This window comes from Aricia agestis, chromosome 6 (genome assembly GCF_905147365.1).
Source record: "Aricia agestis chromosome 6, ilAriAges1.1, whole genome shotgun sequence".
NCBI classification, from domain to species: Eukaryota; Metazoa; Arthropoda; class Insecta; order Lepidoptera; family Lycaenidae; genus Aricia; species Aricia agestis.
The window spans coordinates 7,043,037-7,066,194 of NC_056411.1; the positions used below are offsets into that span (position 1 = coordinate 7,043,037).

A 23,158-nucleotide genomic window follows, 5' to 3' on the forward strand; every position below is an offset into this window, starting at 1 on the left:
AATAATACTAATTTTATTAAAGTCTCGGCAAATCGTGCCTATAATAATAATTAGACTTCAAGTTCGTGGTTTATGTGATTTTATTATGTGCGTTAACCTCACTTAGAAGAACTCACGATTTCATAATCATCTGACAGGAAACAAAAGAAAAACGCATTGATGATTTGATGATCGTCATACGGTAGTGGTTTTTTTGATCATGATTTACGAATTACTCGCCACGATCACGTTTTTTTAGATATATTTAAGTTTTTCTAGCGGAAAATATCATTTAAATGACTACTTACAATAATGTTTTCAAGTTCATTTTTTTGATGTTCAGATAAAATACCGTTTATACACGTCATTGTTTTGTTAATTTAAGTGTGAATCATGATGTTCATGATAAAATTTATAGAGGGGGACCCTCGTTTACAGTCAACAATTATTTAAAAGGCAGTGACACTCGGAATTGGGACAGACGACATGTTTGATAGGACCTGCTATATCCCATTAAAGTCATAATATTATTATCCTATTATAGTCATAATATTATCATCATAATATTAATACGCGAACGAAAAACTTTGTAACCCTTTTTACGAAAAATGGAGAAACGTAGATATGCATGAAATTTTGCACAGTTATCTATACTAATATTATAAATGCGAAAGTATCTCTGTCTGTCTGTCTCGCTTTCACGCCAAAACCACTGAACTGATTGTAATGAAATTTTGTACACAGATAGTCTAAAGCCTGAGAAAGGACATAGGCTACTTTTTAACTGGAAAAAAGGGTTGTAAGGGGGTGAAAATGCGTAAATTTGGTCAAATTAAGTTAATTCCAAAAACTCAAAACAGATGGCGCCAAGAGTCCCCTAGATCGCGTTATCGCTTGCTCATGCGTATTTCTATAAGAGGTGGTACCATGTTTGATTGCGTTTTTTTTATTTTTTCGATTGTTATACACGTTATTAACTAATAACTCACCTACCAACTTAGATATCAAATTCAAAAACAACAGCGCCAAAACTACTGAACCGATTGTAATGAAATTTCGAACACAGATAGTCTAAAGCCTGAGAAAGGACATAGACTACTTTTTACTGGAAAAAGGGGTTGTAAGGGGGTGTTTATGAAACTAAGTTAGTTCTAAAAACTGGACCAGTGGATGGACGACGCTGCCGTGGACGGACTCCGAGATGAACTGGATGCCCACAAGCCAAGCTGGCCTGCGGTGGCGTCGGAACGAGACAGATGGAAGATCTTGGGGGAGGCCTTTGCCCAGCAGTGGGATAGCATAGGCTCATAAAAAAATATTAGTATGGACAGAACAGCATTCGAGGACAGAGCCACAGTCCACAACTTCATATAGGTAGGTCGGTAATAATAATGATGGAACTCAAAATTACTTAAAAGCCATAATCTAAAGTTTTTCAACAGTGATTTCCCATACAGATATATTTTTATGAAATGTTACATTGTCTATTGTTTTTTAATTGATTTGTATTTTGCACCTTTTGTTAGGCTTGTGATTATCAAAATTGCTATGAGCATGGGACTCTTTTGTTTTAACGCTTTTCAGCTGCTGGCCTTGAAGATACCTTGAAATAGATTGAGCCGTTTAAACGTAAAACTAACTAGCGTAATAGAGGAGGAGGACGAGTCTCATACAAGAGTTAACATTTTCACTGTTAACTGCAAACTCATCGGAAAAAAAAGAATTGTATAGATAAGTCTTATATGATATTAAATGCAGGGAGATCGAGAGGAATCTCAAAATATTTTACCGTAGGGGGAGCCGGTAGAAAGGGTCAAACCTAAAAATGTCTTTCGTTTATTGACATAACTATGAAGTCTGTTCTTATTGTTCTCTGCTTGTTTCTTACTGACTCTTTTGTTCTGATTGGATAAAAACATTTAAGTAATAAGAAACACAATTATTTATTGTATACTAATTCTATGTGAATAAAAACAGCATATTATCAAGCTGAACTTTAAAAGTTCTTATCTGCACCGGAAATACCTCTCTTAATACGGGCTCGAAGTGAGTTTATTTATTCTTTAAAAAAAAACTCACTTCGAGTTTCTCACTCTTTCCTTACCAATAGCCGGTTTCGATTTTGTTTTAACGTAAAATTTTCTGCATTTATTAGAAACAATACAAGATAATATACTCGAAAAGAATTCTTTTCCTAATGACTTATTATTAAAAATTACTTACATTACTTATTGTGTTATTCGATATTGTGTCGTATGGTAGTTTACTGTGTGTTGACTGTTGTAGACGTCTGTAATTCAATATGTATGAACTTTTATTAACCTTTACGTGTGTACGCTTCATTTCACGCAACTCTTTACAGATTCAATTACTTGAATGTAATGGAAAATGTAACTTACTTAATGTAAAAGAATCCAATAATAAGTGTAAAGAAATCCGATATTATCTTCAATATCATAATTAATTTTTTGTGATAAAAATGAATTGTGTATCTATTAGCCTTAAATACAGTGAAACATATTATTACAAACCATAGCACGAGTCACAAAACATGAAAACAAATGTAAATATTTAATACCATATTTTTGTAACTTGATAATTTTATATTCTGAGCCACCAATTTGTGGTTGCGATGATGCTATTTTTACGCATTTCATCAACTATATTATGTAGCTAGTTAACTTATTAGTTAGTTAGGCACATTCTTAAAAAAAGTCTGAAGAACAATGAAAATGAAAGGGATTAATTATAGCAAAGTCAAAAGATCTTGAGAAGCTCTTGAGAAGGTCGAGAGGACGAGACAAAGACGAGAGAAGAGACTCTGTCATCAATACTGAAGACACAGCTAAGTGGCTATAACAATGTTTTATATTTCTTACTTGACAACCAATTTTGAAGGCCTGAAGGCGCCTCTTCACGTTGGCCGTTGGGCCCTATGTGCTAAATATGACGACCACGACAATAGCGTACCTATGTGATGGTAATTGTATTACACATCAAAAACATCTATAATGAGGGAGTCCCGGGGGGTCACATAACCATCACTTGATCTCAAAATACCAAATGTGATTGATTAAGAATAATTAAAACTTTCGATTATCCTGCACGAGTTTTATTTATTACCTAATAAGACATGTACAACAAATGAATAAGAAGTCCTTGTAATGTATTTTTTAGGTTTCCGACCCCTATATTTTTTAAATAATGCTTGATAAACAAAGTGGGGGGCCACATTACCACCTTCTCCTATATTTTGGTTCATCTCTTTGAGGTGCAATTGCTAGAGTAAAATTATTTAAATTCTTATCATTATGTGTTGAATGTTTATATATAGGGATACTTTTTATCCCTAATATATATATATATATATATATTAGGGATAAAAAGTATCCCTTTGTTCTTTTCAAAGTATTTCCATACCCATGAAAATCGGTTTAGTGTTTAAAGCGTGAAGAGGTAATAGGTAGACAGACAGACAAACTTTCGCATTTGTAATATTAATTATGGATAGTAACAGCGAAGTTAGCGCATCAACAAATAAAATATAGGATTTGCCACAACGCAAAGTCACGTGGCGGTTGCGATGCTCCCTCCCACTCCATCCACTGTCGAAGCTATCTCCAGGTATCGCTAGGGGCACTGGGCAGAATTGAAATCAGATAAATCTTGATATAACCTTAACCTTTAAGGTCAGAGAAGTTAACCGCGACTGCATTCCGATAACCGCTGGATTAGCGACGGTTAACTAACCGCGCTGCTAACTGATGTGTTTTTTGACCTCATACGTTTATGGATGTAATATAATCGATTTCATACATGTACAGTCGGCTGCGTAATAAGTGAACCTGAACATTAAAAAAATTCTCTGAGGCAGAAGTGGAAACGAAACAGTCTAAACTCGCTCAGTCACAATGTATCTCTAATTTCGATAGCGAAGTTACGGTTGATTCAGAACGCAACGCGACGCGTAGATAGATGCACTTCTAAATTTACTAGAGATCGCCCAATGGTCGAAATTCGACCTTAGTTTCAACGATATTAGGGCGTAACCTATATTTTGTAAAAAAATATTGATTTGATCTTTTTTTTTTTTCAACTCTTGTCTCTGGGACTCAGCTTATCTCAGACTGGCCGTGTAAGTATCTTAGATTCAATAAAAAAAAACTATAATCCATTTTCAATTTGTCAACTTTGACAAGACTTCAACCATAAATAAAAGAGTATAATTCGTATGTATAGGCTTGTCACTCAAAAATCTGTCATTTCTCATGTGTGTGTGTTGTAGTGTGTGTAATGTTTTATTTGTTAAAAAAATATACGATAAAAGCATAATTTCAAAATAATATTAGCTCGATGCACTCCTTCACCATATAAACTATAACTGTACAAAATTCCATTCACCTACGTTTCCCCATTTGTCGTCAAAAGGGATACAAAGTTTTTGGCTCACGTATTAATATATAGATATGGATTTGACAGATTCGCAAGACGTCTCACGTACATAATTGAAATCTGTCAAATCCATACAAATTTATGCTATGCCGCGCCGCCGCGCGATCGTCTCGCCCGGTCGCGTTGCGGTCTGATTGACCCTTAGATGTCAAAAATTAATGTTTGACAATGCATCGTAACCGGCGTGACACATATACCGTATACATTATGTCAAGTCGCATACATTTTTTACATCTAACTGACGCGAACTCTACATAGTTTTTTATATGCCAAAAAAAGTGCGATTGCCGCTTAAAAAGTTTTCACCTTACATTAATATTATCCTTAAACAATTTCATTTATATTGACATTTAATATTATAATATAATACCCATTGTGTGTATTTATAATATTATATTATTTCAAAATAAAATGTTCATGAAATCACTTGACTGACTGTACCGCACATTATCTTAATAAACTCTTATTACCGTGTAATAAGGGTGGGAATGGTTTGATACAGTTTATGCAGGATAGCATGAGCTTTAAAATTCGTTCTACATCATAACGAAAAAAAGAAAAATGCAGAATGGTCTGGGAAAAATTGTTTCCCAGTCTAGAGTCTAATTACCATTAATATCATCACGTCTTGTTCTCTAGACTCTATGCTTAGAATAATTTATGTATATTTTATGACAATCATTTCGTTTTTTTTTTAATATTACGCAAAAGTCGGAGCAAAGGGCACTACTAGCACATACAGTTAATAATCCGACCAAAATCCCATAAATTGCGCACGACGTTATATCAGAATATTGATACTAAACGTTGTCAAACGTCGAACAGGCTGTTTGTTTACTGTATATGCCAGTCGTTATGTCTATTGTGCCAGTGCGTTCTCTAGCTCAGGGGTTCCCAATCTTTTTCAGCCTGCGGCGCAGTTGAACGTCAATATTTTGTCATGGCGCCTTACTCTACCTAGCTATTAGAAAAAGCTACATACACACCTTGAATGATTATACTTAGATTATGGAGGTAAATAATAATAAACAAATATTTATTCATCTACCTGCTTCACCTAATAATTAATATAATATATTTTTTTATATTTGTGGTTTCAGATGGAGGATGCTCTTGCCTTTCCACGGCGCATAGTGTGGAACCCCTGCTCTAGCTTCTAGCCTCTGCAATGTTTTCAGTCTTTCGTGAAAACATTGCAGTAATAAAGGGCTGTAAAGGGCTACTATAAAGGGCTGTTATATAATAAGTTTGAGGCTGCCTTTCCACCAGAGCTGAGCGGAACTGTTGCGAGAAATGTGTTTTTGAAAACCAATAGAATCGCTTCATTGACATGACTTTGCCATGACATTGCTCAGCGCGGCGATGCTATTGGTTCTCAAAAACACATTCCTCGCAATACAGCTCCGCTCAGCTCTGGTGGAAACGCAGCCTAAAAGGCGAAAACTTTACGGTGTTCTGTTTGAACAGATTAAGTAAGTAAGTTACTTGAAAGTATTGATAAGGACAAGGAATTCACATTTTTTACAAATAAACGAAAAGTAGGCTCTACTGCTTTTCATATAAGAAGATTTTTTTTGTTAAAGATGTGCACGTAGAAAGTTAAAAAGGTGAAAACTCCTTAAACAGTTGTTTGAACAAAGTCAGTTACTTAAAAGGTCACATCACATCGTTTCTATTCACTCAACTGGAAAGGTTTTTGTGGTGTCTTTAAATGTTAACTAGGCTTGAAGACAAAAGAAAGTTTTTCTGCTTTACGTTACTGCGTAATACGACACGTAAAAGAATTTCTATCACGTTACGGCAATATTAGTAATAATGTGCTTTTACAACGTCAATAAATTTTACGTAATATTTTTTTCCACTTTCATGTTCTCAAAGAGTACATAATAATAATTATAATATCTATGGACGCTTCACACCACCACTTGTGTTACAGGTACCAGACAACGGAAATAATATCTATATCTGTATCTATACTTATAATAAAATCGTAGAGGTAAAATTTTTGTACATTGAAAATAAATTTGAAAAAACGAGTCAGGGGCATGTAAGAAGAGTAGTAGAACATATTTTAACCGTTTTTGAAATTTTTGTTTCTCTGTCTGTTTGTCTGTTTGTCTGTATGTCTGTTTGTACAGGCTAATCTCCGAATCCGCTGGACCGATTTTTGGCATGATGATACCTTACATCCCTGGTCAACATCTTAGATACTTTTTTAACCGACTTTCAAAAAAGGAGGAGTTAATGTTTACTTTGCTGTTTGTGGTCAGATTTTCAAAATTATTTTTTGTTGTATAGATTGTCCGAATTTGATACCATGTTTACAATAAAATCAGCCAAGTGCGAATCGGGCTCGCGCACGAAGGGTTCCGTACCGTTATAGAGAAAAAATAGGCCAAAAGTTGTGTTTTTGTATGGGAGCCCCCCTTAAATATTAATTCTATTCTAATTTTATTAATAATTATTAAAGTACACATATAATTAAGAATTCTGTGAAAATGTCAACTGCCTGCCTGTTGTCATTATTGATATCGAGCAAAAAAGGCCAAAAAAATCATGTTTGTTGTATGTAGCTATACCTACTGTGGCCCCCATCCCCTGTCCACGCCAAGCGGTCTTCAAAGAAAGGATTTTTCAAAACCATAAGTATCTAAGGTTCAAGGTCTTTGATGTAAATTAACAATTTCGTGTGTAATATAGATCCAACTAAAATAGTCGTAGATAGGTGTTCAATTTTCTAAATCTCGATATAGTAACTTACATTCACGCGGACGAAGTTGCGGGCAACAGCTAGTATATAATACTTTTATTCTATACATATATTTAAGATTTTTATTATATCATACACATATTTAATACACATCCAGACCCGGGAACATTGAAAACTTTTTGTTCCGTCGGCGGGATTCGAACCCGCGACCCCCGGCTTGAGCTACCAACGCGCTCACCACTGAGCCACAGAGGTCGTACATAGTAAATAGTTCTTGTGTACAATAAAAAGTTAAATAAAATAGGCTACCATCAGACAATATTATGGAATTGATTATGCCAAACGTTCTATTAGGTATTCGTTCTATTGATTTGCCTAAAACTGCTTAAATTCCTTCTTCACTACGAAAAAACTACCTAGGATTTGGAAATTTCTTTGTACCTAATAATATTTTGAAATACAATCGTTATATTACCAATTTTACAGGTATTTTTATGAATTGGAACTAGGGACAGTTAAATAGACATTATTTCTGTAATATAACTAATAGCTTAATGATTAACATTTTAATCTTTATCTCATCATAAGCTTGTACTAAAATACTTAGTACCTCACATAATCAGTTTAGTTAAACACAAAATGTGAAACAGTTACATGTCTAATATTTGTCGAGGTGAGTCTTGGAAATGTGTTAGATATGTAATGCAGCGCTGAGATTGTTATGGTGCAAGTCACAAAACTAGTCACAAAATTCATCATTCATATACTCCTGTACATTTAAGAGTCCGTATACGAAATGTTGCCGATTTCGCTGATTAACAGACGTGATTTAACAGTTAAAATACAGTATTTCTATAACTTTTAATGCACAACATGTAAGATCATTTCAATTATAATCTAAATCAAAAATGTTGGAGCAAGATTTTTGTTTTTTTAAGTATTTTTAAATAATCCAACTCAAACCCGCGACAGTTTTGTGATTTTTGCTGTAAAAGGTTTATAATATCACCTGTTTATAGATTGTATTGACGTCTTAACGGTATGAAAAAAATACAATTTACTGTTGAGAAAGTCGTCTATACAATGTTGGAATTACTTTTTACCAATTTAACAGGAAATAGTTGAGTAAAAAATATGTAACTCGGCAAAATTTTAGAGAAAATGGGCAAAGAATTGCTGTCAATTTCGGGAACTTGGAGCTGTAATTCATAAAAAGAAAACGACAGAAATAGTCTATAGATAAAATTCTATCCAATTCGAGAAAAAAGAAAAAAAAGAAAAGCAAATTGTGCCAAAAAAAAACACTCTAAATCTCACATTAGCCTTGCGGCGTGTAATATAATGTGAGATTTATGTTGTTTTGAATCGTGTTTTTTTGCACAAATTGTTTTTTTTTCTTTTTTCTCGAATTGGATAGAATTTTATCTATGTAGATTATTTCTGTCGTTTTCTTCAAAATTTCGACAAAATTTCGTATACGGACTCTTAAGTATTCAATATATAATTTATATGTGGGAGAGCCATGCTTCGGCACGAATGTGCCGGCTCGACCGGAGAAATACCACGTTCTCACAAAAAACCGGCGTGTAAAACCGCTTGCGCTGTGTTTCGCCGAGTGAGTGAGTTTACCGGAGGCCCAATCACCTACCCTATTCCTTTCCCTACCCTCCCCTATTCCCTTCCCTTCCCTACCCTCCTCTATTACCCTATTCCTTCTTAAAAGGCTGGCAACGCACTTGCAGCTCTTCTGATGCTGCGAGTGTCCATGAGCGGCGGAAGTAGCTTTCCATCAGGTGACCCGTTTGCTCGTTTGCCCCCTTATTTAAAAAAAAATAAATATAAAGAATAAAGATACTAGATGACGTCCGCAACTCCGTTGAGCCAAAATTCATTCACCGCGCGGCATTTCGCGGGTTAAAAGTATCCTAATGTCCTTTCCTGGGACACACACTGTCACATTCATAAGTTTTAGACCAAGTTATTTGGTCAGGCTAAGTCAATGTTATTTGGCTGTGCTGTGTCAAATCGAGCTTGCCGTCTGTCTATAAATATTTTTTTTAACAGTACATTCTAAATTACGAACAAAAATATTATATACACCCGAACAGAGAACCGCTTCCTATTTTGGAAGTCGGTTAACGCACAAAGCACAAAGCTGATGATGAACGCTATAAATCAATACAAAAGAACCAATATTAAATTAGACACGTCTATTATTAGATATAACAAATTTGAACTCCTTCATGGGAGGGTAAAAAATCATTTAATCATCACAGAACAATGGCTAAGGCCGAATGAGATCACTCCCAAATCATCAATCATAGGACGTTTCGATACATCAATCAGTCCGTCCGAATATGTATCCTTGACACCCACAGAAAAAGAAGTTCTTAACACTATCCAACCTCTTTGCATGAAAAAGGTTTTACCTCTATCTAACCTCTTTGCATAAAAAACGTTATGCCTCTATCCAAACTCTTTGCTTCAAAAATTAAATTTCAAACAAAGGAACATGAAAAATTCTGAAAGCAAAATCCAGAGCTACCTACTAGATGTTTGAGTAAAAAAGCTCAAATTACACATGTTGTGAGACTTGTGAGGTGCTTATAATTAAGCTTTTAAGAGGCAATTATTGGGGTTTTTGTTTCAACCCAAATTGGCATTTAGCACATAACAATAAAAAGCAGTTAAGTTATTATTGTAACCGGTTTCATTTGTTTTATTGAAATCAACAAACTAATTTTAGCTCGATAGCACAATAAAGTTATATATCTGTACCTCAATTTGTACCTAATTAAATCCAACAACACGGCCGTTACAAAAGAAAAGGTTGGGCATTTTAGGCAATATATATGACGAAAGACGAGTTTTCGCTTTCATAAAATTCTGTCAGGGCTCAGTTCCTCATTGAAGGAATAATTTTGTAAAAATATTTTATATTGACAGATTCTTTTTATGGCATGTAATTAACATTACACTTTTGGCTCTATCACACAGAGGTCTTGTAAAGCACAACCTTCCCACGTCTGATGCTCAACTAAACAAATCAAAGATAATTTAAATACATCAATTCCGAGAAAGGAATAAAATTGATATTCGATTGTGTTATCTAATCAAAGATAGTGGGAAATCGTGGCAACTGATAACCTGAAAATTATTACCGCGATTATTGTGAAAGCACTATATTTACGGTCTTGACCGAAATTTGTACAATATGCGTATGTTACACTCTCTTCGCGTAGGCTCTTGTTATTCAAAACAGGCACATAGTAAAAGCAGATTGGCACGGAGATAGTGATATGAATATTATGAACTAATGCTTTTTAAAAAGCATTAGAAACCAAATGCTTTAAAATAAGTTCTATAAGTGCAACTTTTCAGGTGATTGAAAAGTTGCAGTGCGGTGCGGTACATAGAGTTTCCAACAAAAGAAGGATGGAAAAGAATGGCAGTTGTGTGCGGTGTTCCACAGGGGTCTGCCCTGGGACCCCATCTGTGGAACATCGGATACGACTGGGTGTTACGCATCGCCAACCTACGAGGAGTAGTGTTGCTGTGTTATGCTGATGACACTCTAGTAATTTGTCGTGGGAAAACGCACCGCGAGGCTATTATTCTTGCGACAGCTGCGGTCGCCCAGGTGGTGCGCCGCATCCGCGCTCTGGGCCTGGAGGTTGCCTTAGAGATCCGAGGCGATCAGTTTTCATGACCCACGAAACGCGCCACCGACGGGAGCTGCCGTAATTGTAGGCGGTACAAGGATCGAGGTCAGTCAGTCGATGACATACCTAGGTGCTGGATAGCCGGTGGACTTTTAAAGAGCACTTCCGCCGTTTAACGGTGAAAGTCTCCAAGGCCGCCGGCGCATTGCCGGGCCTTCTCCCGAACCTAGGGGGACCCAGTTTGAGATGTCGGCACCTGTACATGGGAGTAATTCGCTCCATGTGCATGTACGGTGCACCGATATGGGCCGAGCGACTGACAACCAAGACCAGGAGGATCCTGACTGGGTTGCAACGGACAATGGCAATAAGGGCGATAAGGGTATACCGGACCATCTCCAAAAATGCTGCGTGTGTCCTTGCCGGCAGCATCCCGTGGGATATCGAAGCCGAATCATTGGCTGAAATATTTTGGCTGTACCAGGAGGAACGCGAAGAAGGACGGATCCCACCGCCAGACCAAATACGGCGATGGAGAAGAGCAGCACGGGACCGGGGTTTAGACCTTTGGCTCGATCGTCTAAATGAATCCCAAAAAAAAAAAGATAGTGACAATTCATACTCTATAGAAAATGTATAAAATTGAATTGAAATTGATAACTTAAACTCTCAATAATATTCCCATACACCATTGGGACGTATGAAGCGTGGGCATTCCCTACGAAGAAAGTCTTATTTACGGCCTTCAAATTGCAAAGGTAACAATAGTTGGAGAAGCTAAGGACTCTTGGTCCGTTAAAACAAGAAAAAATATAAATTACTAAAGCAAAACATACAGTGCATATAGAAAATATTACAATAAAAATTCTAATTGCTAACTCAGTTAAAATGATTATCTGTAGCTCTCACACTAGGATAACCTGTGTTGTGAGAGCTAAGGTATTGTTTTTAGACAACACAAAATATTTTTATGTATATAGCAATAGTTTGCAATAGGACTGTTTTAGCAAAAGAGAGCCCTAAAGGTCCACCACGTAAGCTCAAGGAAACCGAGGTCGCAAAGTTATTAATAATCCTGAGTAACGTTCGATATAATATTACCGACGTACTCAGCGAAGCCGTCACCGCTCTCGACAGCGGTGTAATGAACCTCATCAATCATACAGGTTAGATCCAGGCCCTAGACGGAGAGAAAATCTAGACTTATCCCTCGGAGAATATTAAATTAGCTGTAGGAATCGTTCCTGAGAAAAATCCATTTATTAAAGGTACTATCGGTATATCGCATCACATTGGAACATTATAAAAATGACAATTACGGAGATGTAGAAGTATTATGAAAGTAAAGAGCAAAACTAATAAAGTAAAATGAAATTTACCATGGTCAATTGGGATGACAAGATACGTCTTTTTGACCCTCATATAAAACGTAGTGTTCCCTTAGGACACTATAATATTAACTAGGTTTTACTTCACCTAAAGCAGAAATGATCTTGTTCATAAAGAGCCGGGCTTATTACCAATTTACTTTCTCCAATTTTTCATACAAAGTGTATTTTTATCGCGATCAGAAAACGCTTATAAAAATCAACACAGTATTAACAACGGAATTAGTTGACCTGTATGATAACATTCGCAAGAGGGCAGATAATTTTTGCTGATAAGCCATGTTCTATATTCGTGACGACCTGTGTGTTTTAATCTTGAAAATGGTTCATTGATCTATTATGAATTTTTGAAGTGAAAACTTCTTTAACAGTGTTATGTGCATTTTTGATGGCTCAAATTAAACTCTCGTCAGGACATGTAACCTTTTTTTAACAGCACTGGGGAGGACAACCGGGGTATGTGGGGCTCTCTGCGGCTGATGCGTTGGTAGTGGCTGCAGCTGTACCCACTAAAACCCGACTGTGTTCCTTTCTGCTACTGACAGATCCACGGGAAATGTGGATTGTGGGGCCACCGCATCCTAGGGACATGTAACCTAATGTAAAATGCATAAGACGGAAGGTTAAGGAAGGATAGATCGACAAAGGAGAAGAAATTATATTCCCCTCAATTTCTATGGCGCGCAGAAAAGTCCTATCACCCATTAATCCCTCGATCGTAGATTTGTGGAAATCTATCGTTATCGCGGTCGAATGTGTCGGGTTTCAACTGACAATTTAATAAAAGAGTTTGTAAGCGTCCTTATTATTTGTATTTTTGTCGTTAGTCTCTCAATACATCTAACTTAAATAACTTTATATACTTATATAAAGTTATTAACGCCAGTTTTATCAATTTTTTGCTACGCTATTATTGTGGATTGGCGAATGAGTATGGCGCCAATATCGACTCATCTTCAATTCAAGGTCAAGACTAAGTTCCTGCTCAGCTAAGTTACTAATTTTGGTGTTTTAGGTACCTGTACAATTGTATATTTATTAGGTACCTACAAAGTTTTTTACTGGTTTTATCTTTTTGGAAGTTGGATAAAAATATGACTCAGTAATTATTATCATATTAATAAATATGCATTTATGCAACCTTTACCTTTAAGGTTAAAAAATAAACGGCATTTGCTAAAAAATCAGATCTTCTTTACCTTCCTGTAACTTAATTAAATTCAATTGAGTTGTTTACATTTAGTAACTGGTTTAAATATCTCTATTTGTGAGTCTATTTGCACTACATTAATAAGACATTGACTTTTATGACGTAACAGTCGTAAGATAATATTAATATGCCACTTTATTTTGACAAAAGTACGTCAGCAATAGAATTTAATATAAGGCAGTTGAATCTAAGTAGATCTCTACTGGTGATTCTATCAATAACGTCATTTTTAGGGTTCTGTACCCAAAAGGTAAAAACGGGACCCTATTACTGAGACTTCGATGTCTGTCCGTCTGTCCATCTATCTCCAGACTGTAACTCAAGAACCGCTATAGCTAGACTTCTGAAATTTTCACAGATTATGTATTTCTGTTGCCGCTATAACAACAAATACTAAAAACAAAATAAAATATTTAAGGGGGCTCTCATACAACAAACGTGATTTTTTTTGCCTATTTTGCTCGTCATCAATAATAGTAGAAGCTAGACGCATTAAATACTCACAATATTATAAATTATATTTGTACTTTAATACTTAATAATAAATATAACATAAAATAAATATTTAAGGGGGGCTCCCATACAAAAAAGTAAAAATAACTGATGCAATAAAATAATGTCGTCTTTAGTTCGTTTTGCGTACATCTATAAGGTAATTCTATACGTCTATATAAGATCATGTGAAGTATTTCTTCACAAAATATCATAAACGAACAGTTCCCTATTGAATATATTACAGAAGGACTCATAAAACAATGTTCCAAGTAGGTCGCCAATGGTATTAGAAATTATTTACGACTATTGACTATTTTATTTCAAGGACTTGTTTATCGGGTGCCTTATAAGGATTTTGGGTGAAAGTCGCTGATATTAGATATAGTATCTGTGACATAGATTGTATTATCTACTACTAGCGGATTCTGAGTATCTATTAGTAGGGTAAGGTTATGTTTTATTGGCGCAAACATTATTGTTATTTTCGTGTTATTATTTTTATATTTATGATTTATTCTATACTTTAAACGAGATTGGCTTGTATATAAATTAAAATAGTGCAAGTGTCTTAGAATTTCATGAAAGTGTATTTGTATGTTGGATATGGGGCCAGCAAAAGTCTAGCTAAGTTTTCTCAATCTTGTGATATATTGTTCTTGAGAAATTGTTGTATCGTTAGAATAATTATACAGTTTTAAATGCATTATCCTATGTATTAGCAGTATTAGTGATATTTTCGCTCACATTGCTATGTAAATCTTGTGCAACATTGTTGCTTTGTAAGACTCCGTAAGTGTACTGGAGTACCTCAGGACTGTATCTAAGGCACTAAATTTTTTGATACTACACCAAATGGCACTAAGTGCTGTTCTTCTAGTGCAATTTAGTTATCTAATAGATTTAGTAGAAACTATAACTGTAAGTTACAAAATACAATGTAAGCTTGTAAGTGAAGTAATCGAAAATAGTTTCAGTGAGTATAGACTTAGTAATCAGTGATTGTGATGTTATGAATTATGATTATTGATTACATAATATTCTTATTGCAAATATTCAAAACTGTAAAATAACCATACATTTCTATGCGCCTACGTTAGAAGGATAGTCATATTCGTATGTAACTAGGGAGGCATCATCATAATATTTTGATTCGTCTTGTATCATCATTATAGGGTTCCGTTCGAGTTTCTTACGCCGGTTCTTCTCGGCGGGGTAGTTCCCGAACCGGTGGTAGGCAACGTAGTTTCTTCGTTCGACTTTCAAAAAGTGTATCATGATACCCATCTTATATATAAAATGGATTTTCAAATGTGTTAGTCGCGCTAAAACTCGAAAACGGCTGAACGGATTCGGCTGATTTTGGTCTTAAAATATTCGTAGAAGTCCAAGGAAGGTTTCAAAGTGACACGAAGTTCACCGGGACAGCTAGTTTGGAATAAAAAGATATTTTATTTTATTTTTTATCATCATTTCACTGTGAGAGTGATATAATATGTAACAATCTAAATCAAATAGTGAGGTGGTTTAAATAGTTGAGTTATTTCTTCAATAACTTTATTAATATTGTGTCAACTTTTTCTTGTTTGGATGATACGATTATAAAATGTATTTTAAGTTTATTAAGAGGATACAACTTTTTTCTGGCTGCGCCGAGGACAGCGGGTTATAGAACAACATTCGTAAGCGAAAAAAGTAGTAAGCCAGTTGAATCTCTAGCAGGTTTATGAGTTAAAATCATAAACTCAGAATTTATAAACACGAATAAAAACTTTGAGAGAAAATAAAATCCTTTCGGAATTAAAACCGAAATAAATGTTAAACTGTTTAGTGACAGGTCGTCACTTAAACCGGCACGCATTTAATAGATTTTTTGCATGTTTCTTTAGTAACCCCTTTGTAGTATTTCAGTACGGCTAAAATGGCTTTGTGATTGTATGTACAGGAGTAATCCTGAAGACCACACAAACTCCTGTTACAATGGTAACTTAACACGTCAGTGGGCTTCGGCCTGACCGAGTATAAAACCTCGCTCGGTCGGAAGATCTTCCTTTGCAGCCGCCACGCACATCGTAAAATTGGTGACCCTGACGTGATACATTTCAGCTGTCGTATATATTATAATATGTTACCGTTTATGTGCGTAAACTAGTTAGACTGCAGATTATCTGGGTGAGTCAGTTAAAGTGCAAACAGTTTATTCTATTCTCATTAAATTGCATAAAACAGGTTCTTGTTTGTCTTAAACATATTATTTAGTTGTAGAAAATTATTTATTATATTTTTTGGACATAAACAAAGGAACAAATTATTAATTTTAAGTAAAATGTTACTCAATTAATAAAATATAACATATCTTATCAACTAGAAAAAAACCAATCAAAACTACAACAGTCTTAGGTTGACAAGTGTAGGTCAAAGTTTTTAGGACTTTTACGAAGGAAGAGAATGTAAACTAACTAGGTAAAGTGGAAATAAAACTTTTTTATTTAAAAATTTCACATTTTAACCGATGGTATCAGGCAATCTGCAGATTACCTAGGTAATGTGCACGTTAACGTATTCTGCATTCTAACGGTAATCTATACTTCTATACTAATATAATAAAGAGGTAAACTTTGTTTGTTTGTTTGTTTGTTTAATTGTAATGAATAGGCTCAAAAACTACTGGACCGATTTTAAAAATTCTTTCATTATTCGAAAGCTACATTATTTACGAGTAACATAGGCTACTTTTTATTTTGGAGAATATAGGGTTCCTTAAGATATTTCAGTTTTTCGGAAACAACCAGAAAATTTACTTATTTTGCATACGCTGCCTAAACTATAAAAGATAGAACTATACAATGTTCTAAGTAAATGTAGATGTTATAAATATATACAAAAATGTCCGCGACACAATATACCTATCTATGTCAAGTGAGGCACAAAAACCATTTTTTTATTTAAAAATCTTGATTTTTTTTGGACTACATTTAAACGCATTTATTTTACTCATGCTGATAATCCTTATCAAAATAAATAATTTCATCACTAAGTACAGTTTATGTAGATTATATTTGTTTTTTGAATGATTAAAATTGTACGTTTGGTTTAGAAGTTATGGCGAAATTAAAATATTGCGATTTACGCCCGTTTCGAAGTGGGCGCTACCAATGTCACAGAATAAATAATAGTACAAGTACCAATGCAGGGGTGCGCATTGTACACATTTAAAAAGGTCTACGGAAAACTCCGCGATGGTATTTTTTTTATGAAATAAGGGGGCAAACGAGCAAACGGGTCACCTGATGGAAAGCAACTTCCGTCGCCCATGGACACTCGCAGCATCAGAAGAGCTGCAGGTGCGTTACCGGCCCTTTTAAGAGGGAATAGGGTAATAGGGGAGGGCAGGGATGGGAAGGGAAGGGAAGGGAATAGGGGAGGGTAGGGAAGGGAATAGGGTGGGGGATTAGGCCTCCGGTAAACTCACTCGGCGAAACACAGCGTAAGCGCTGTTTCACGCCGGTTTTCTGTGAGAATGTGGTATTTCTCCGGTCGAGCCGGCCCATTCGTGCCGAAGCATGGCTCTCCCACGTATAAGTATATCTCTTATGGATATATCCCACAATAACATATTTTTTGTCATTTACTTTTAACTTCAAATAATGGCTAATTTTCGAAGCGATTTTAACCAATACGGCAATAATGCTTATTCAATTAAATACTTTAAATACATTATTGATAATGGCGCTTTACAGCATAATTATAACGATTTTAATTTTAAATGAATATTTTCGAAGATATTACAGATTTAAAAATTGCGGGACGTAAGTAGCTTTTGCGGCAGTACAGACCAATGCGGGCCACGGGTAGTAATGAACATAAATTATTTAAAATCAAACTACTGAATCGATTTTAAGCATTTTTTCAGTGACTTAGGCCATAATTTATTTTATACCCGTGCGAAGCCGGGGCGGGTCGCTAGTATATTATATACCAACGCACTTAGAAAACTTCGTATACATTACGAAGTTTACTTATGAAATATTGGTTAAAACGTCGTAATTTTAATATTACAAAAATTTGTTGCTACCGCAGCAGAATAATAATTATATCTTGAAAATGATATCTTTTAACCCAAAAATAAAATAAATGTGATTTATTCTCCTATTAAATGCATAGGTATTGTATTTATTTAATGTGGTTATAATATTATTCTTGTTTTTGTGGAGATGACGTCAGAAAATTTAATTACATTTCTTGTCTTGGTAACAACAAATAACTTATATCTGTCTAGGATGTAATATAATAAGAATATTAAGCTACTAACGTAGATATATTATAAATATTAATAATCTGAAAATTGTGATTCATCAATATAATTAATAATAGTGAAATAAAGCGGAATATGAATCATAAATTCATGACATTACATTTTTTTTAGTAAATAAACATAGAATTTGTCAGAGTCGACACGTTCAACCTAGTGGGAAAGTATTATTATTCGTAGACGGGTACATAAAAGCTGGCGCGAAGAAGTATTCTCGCATTTCGTCAAAGAAAAAACTTTATAATAATAATAATAATATCTATGGACCCTTCACACCACGTCAGTCTGGCCCCGTGCCAAATACCTAAAGGACTTGTGTTACAGGTACCAGACAACGGAAATATATTTAATACTTTTATACTATACATATATTTAAGATTTTTATTATGTCATACACATATTTAATACACATCCTGACCCGGGAACATTAAACACTTTTTGCTCCGTCGGCGGGATTCGAATCCGCGACCCCCGGCTTGAGCTACCAACGCGCTCACCACTGAGCCACAGAGGTCGTCGAAGTCGAACTTTTTTTAGTTCTTCTATAGTCCATTGGCACTTTGGGGTTGCTAGTATCCTATTTTTTTAGTAAGTAAGTATAGAATTTTTCAGAGCCTTCGACACCGTGTATCAACCTAGTGGGAAAGTACCATTATTATTATTCGTAGACGGGTACATAAATGTACATAAAACTCGAAGTTCGTAAAAGAAAAAACTTTTTTTAGTTCTTCTATAGTCCATTGGCACTTTGGGGTTGCTAGTATCCTTGGGAGTATTATGTTGCCAGTGTACATAGTCAGTAACCACATTGGCACTGGATGAACCAGATAAAGCAGTTGCTCTTGTTAGTTGGACTCTTTTAGTAGCAATTTTGAGAGGTAGCTCAAAACAAGTTTGAAACAAAGTAGGTTAATTAAGACCAGATGTATTTTGAGGATGAATTTGATCCAAGACAGCTGCTAAAAGTAACGGGCTGGTACCATATAGGAGATGTTTGATGATTTTTCACAAGATGTCAGAATTCAGCAAATTATACTTTTTAACTTTAAAGGGTAAATAATATTTACTGTGGAGTGTTGATGATGTATGTGCCATATACCTTGGTGCCATTTTCATCTTAAGAGTCCGGGTGCCATCGCAATTCTCATACAATCATAATACCAACATCATTTTCCATACGAAAATATTTTGCAGTGCCGTGAATCTTTGTACAGGAACCTAGGTAATTACTATTTTAAGCTGAATAATAACTCAAATATGGTAAATATTCTCGTATGGGAAATTATCTTGGTAGTACGTTTGTATGAGAACTGCGATGGCACCCGGACTCTTAAGATTACGTTAGGCTTCGACCTGACCAAGCTTACTTGTGCGTAGATCTCTCTTTTAGGCTTATCATCATAATATTATTATACAGTATACGAATCTGGTCAATCGTCTAGTTAAGTCTACGTGAGTTGTAGGGCTATTAGACACTTTGATTCTGGGTAGTATCAAATAATATAATGTAGGTACTGCTAACGTTCTTATTTAGTAGTATTAGATTTTAGGATCGTATTTCTCGTATGTAAAACGTTTCTGAAAAGAGTTTAATTGTTTTTTCTAACTGAATTTAAATTGTAGAAAGTCTTAGCAACCTTTGGTAGATCTTCAGTGCTCTATTTTTGGATCTTCAATACTCTTCCCTAGTACAATACAGAAGATACCCAAATTTTAATATTATAATTAGTGGTTTGTGATGACGATCATAGTTGTTAAAACATTTAAAAATTTAATAATGTTTATGTTACAAAATGTAAAATGAAGATAAAAATAGAAGGATGGAAAGTGAAAAGCCATGATAAATTATAAATAGAACCTTGAAATGAAAAATACCGTCACAAGCACACAGCCGGGGTAAAGAAAAAACAACTTTTTAAGTTCAGGCATCCGAGACTGGCTGTAACCAGATAGGCAGAATAAAAACGCAAGGCTTTGTCTATTTTAAAATGAATCCGTGGACTAAACCGCGATCCTTTTCTTTAAACCTATAGTTTATGAATTATGCAATCTGATTTACTACATTAATTACAAGAAATTATTTATAGCATCCAATTTGCTAAATATTTACAACTAATAAAATTAAAAAACACAAGTCAAGTAATAAAATTAAAGTGTTACACTTACCGGATAACCAAAGAGTTTATACACACATAACTCAAACACAAGCACATAAAGTGTGTGAACAAAATCACGAAACACATTCAAACAAACACAAGTTTGTGGATGAAACTTTGTAGCGACACGCGCTCGCTTCGCCGCCGCCGAGCATCTGACTGAGCCGCGGGTCGGGATTGACCTTCGTCTAATGAAATGCGACAGAGTGAAGTTGGTAAGCCAGACCGGTTTAGGCAAAAGTGGTTTCAACTATTCACACTTCAGCGGGGCTAAAATGGTCGCTTTGAAGAATCATGATATGAATCATAATATGATTCATTTTTATAAAACCGCAAAATGCAACTCTGCTTGCAATTCATTTCTGTATTTTTGTACTGATTTGACATTTGTCAGTTTGACAGTTTTGATAATTCATTTGCTGAATTGATTGAGAGGAATTGCTAAATGTGACCATTTTAGCCCCGCTGAACGTTTCATTTTTACTAACTATGCTATAGTGGAGGTAGATATTGCAAATAGAGAATAAAAATTAAATAGAGAAAAACAAAGTAATGATATCAATTGAGATAATTAATTGTTCCTACGACAATTTTTTTTTGGAATAGTAATGTTATGGTTTACGGTTCACTTTAAATTATGATATTGTTAGCTTTTTTTTTTCAATAAAAACCGGCCATCGTCACCGAAACCGGTGACGATGGCCGGTTTTTATTATTATTATTATTGTTAGCATAATGCATTTTATATAAAATAACGACAATAGTAATTAAGAGGTAAATTAAAAAAGATAAATAATAATTTTAAAGCTTTCAATTTTCATTCGAATGATCAACTACTTTAAAATATGTGTTTTCCTTCCCTTTACATACTATAATTATAAATTGTGGTAAGTCCCGTATTCTACGAACTATGACTATAAAATATGTAGAATTGTAAAATGTAGAGTTAAAAATTAAACAAAAATTATACTACCTACTTACCTTAACGAGAACCTGATGTCACATTTATTGAAATTATTACAAGTTATAAAGAAGATGAAGACTTTTCTCTAGAACAAAAAAAAGTGAATTAAACAGTAATAATATTATTACACAGAAGCTCAAACTCTACCATCTCATGTAGATAAGAAATAAGGTAGGAAAAAGAGAAAAAGGGCAAAGTAAAGAATTTTAAAACCAACAGAGCGTCCAAACAGCAATCATAATTTAATTAATAAAAAGCGTCGTTATAAATCCTAACCTCCAACATGGTCTCTGGAACGCTCAAATGATTTACGACCAGATAATTAAATTATTGATCATCTTTAAGTTTTTTTAATAAAGGTTTCCAAGTTACAAGACAACAAACACGGTATTTGGGCCGATTGTTAAAATGTTTAAATAAAAATCGGCCAAGTGCGAGTCGGACTCGCGCACGAAGGGCACCAATACAGAGCAAAAATAGTCAAAAAATTGTGTTTTTTGTGTGGGAGCCCCTCTTAAATTTTTATTTTATTTAATATTGTTAAATATTAAAGTACACATATAACAAAAGAATGTGTGAAAAATTCAAGTGCCTACCTCTTGTCATTATTGATATAGAGCGAAAAAGGCCGAAAAATCACGTTTGTTGTATGGGAGCCCCCCTTAAATAGTAATTTTATTTTATTTTCAGTATTTGTTGTTATAGCGGCAACAGATATACACAATCTGTGAAAATTTCAGAAGTCTAGCTATAGCGATTCTTGAGATACAGCCTGGAGACAGACAGACGGACAGACAACGAAGTCTTAGTAATAGGGTCCCGTTTTTACCCTTTGGGTACGAAACCATAAAAAGTAAAAAAAAGTAAAAGTTATTCAAAGAAAAACTAAGCATTCATTGTGATGTCACCTTAATAATGCACTTAACGTATTGATGAAAATATACTTTACTTGAATATTATTAAATCTTTGGATATTAGTCATTCTAATCGTATAAAATTATAGACAGTGACAATTGAAATTCAAGTTCTCTAGCAGTACCGGACGTATATGCATCCGCTAACCGCATCCGATAAGGCGCCCATGATGCATAAATAATATAAACAAGATAAATTACTTAAAACCAGATACTGGAGACTGTATACTTGGTGCACAAGTTGAATCAGAATAACGAGTATTGTTAGATTACGATAGAGTAAATGGGTTTTGTGCTCTGTGTGGGCTAGTAATTGTGTAACATGTTAGGAAGAAGTTATTTCTTTTAAAAAGTTTCAGTACAATACAGAAGATTTTTTTTATTAGTCACCAAATAGTTTTGCAGGGCCCTTAGGCTGTGGTTCCACCAGAGATGTGTTGCGAGGAATGTGTTTTTAAGATCCAATAGCATCGCCGCGCTGAGCGAAGTCATGGCAAAATCATGTCAATGAAGCGATTCTATTGGTTCTCAAAAACACATTCCTCGCAACACATCTCTGGTGGAAACGCAGACTTACATTGAAATTATCAGGATTGATAGGGATTGACGTTGTGATCTGGCTCACAAGAGACAGAATTAGAAATTTGTGTTAGACCAACGGTAAAACTATTGTTATAACTTGAAAATTATAATGATTTCCGATTGGAAATCATTATAATTGCGTGAACAAGAATAGATCGTAGAATTGACGGGGAGCATCACGTTATTGGCGTGATGCAATTCCTTTGCGGTTCTTGAGGGATGTCAAGGTTGGTCACGGACTTGTGACGTGTTGCCGCGATTTTGCGTGACATAAGTATCATTACGTCTGTTATCGACCAATATTTCACGAGCCAGGTTCCATTATAGGCACAATATT

At 34.8% G+C, this 23,158-nt stretch overlaps 1 protein-coding gene across 2 annotated transcripts in view; it reads right to left on the minus strand.

Moving 5' to 3' along the window:
* LOC121727880 overlaps positions 1 to 20,503 on the minus strand; it is a 94,747-nt gene extending 74,244 nt beyond the window's left edge. For both annotated transcript variants that reach the window (XM_042115925.1, XM_042115924.1), the window contains exon 1: positions 20,372 to 20,503. The gene's annotated coding sequence lies outside the window, so the exon portion shown is untranslated. The remainder of the gene's footprint in view (positions 1 to 20,371) is intronic.
* Between the last annotated feature and the right edge of the window lie 2,655 nt (positions 20,504 to 23,158).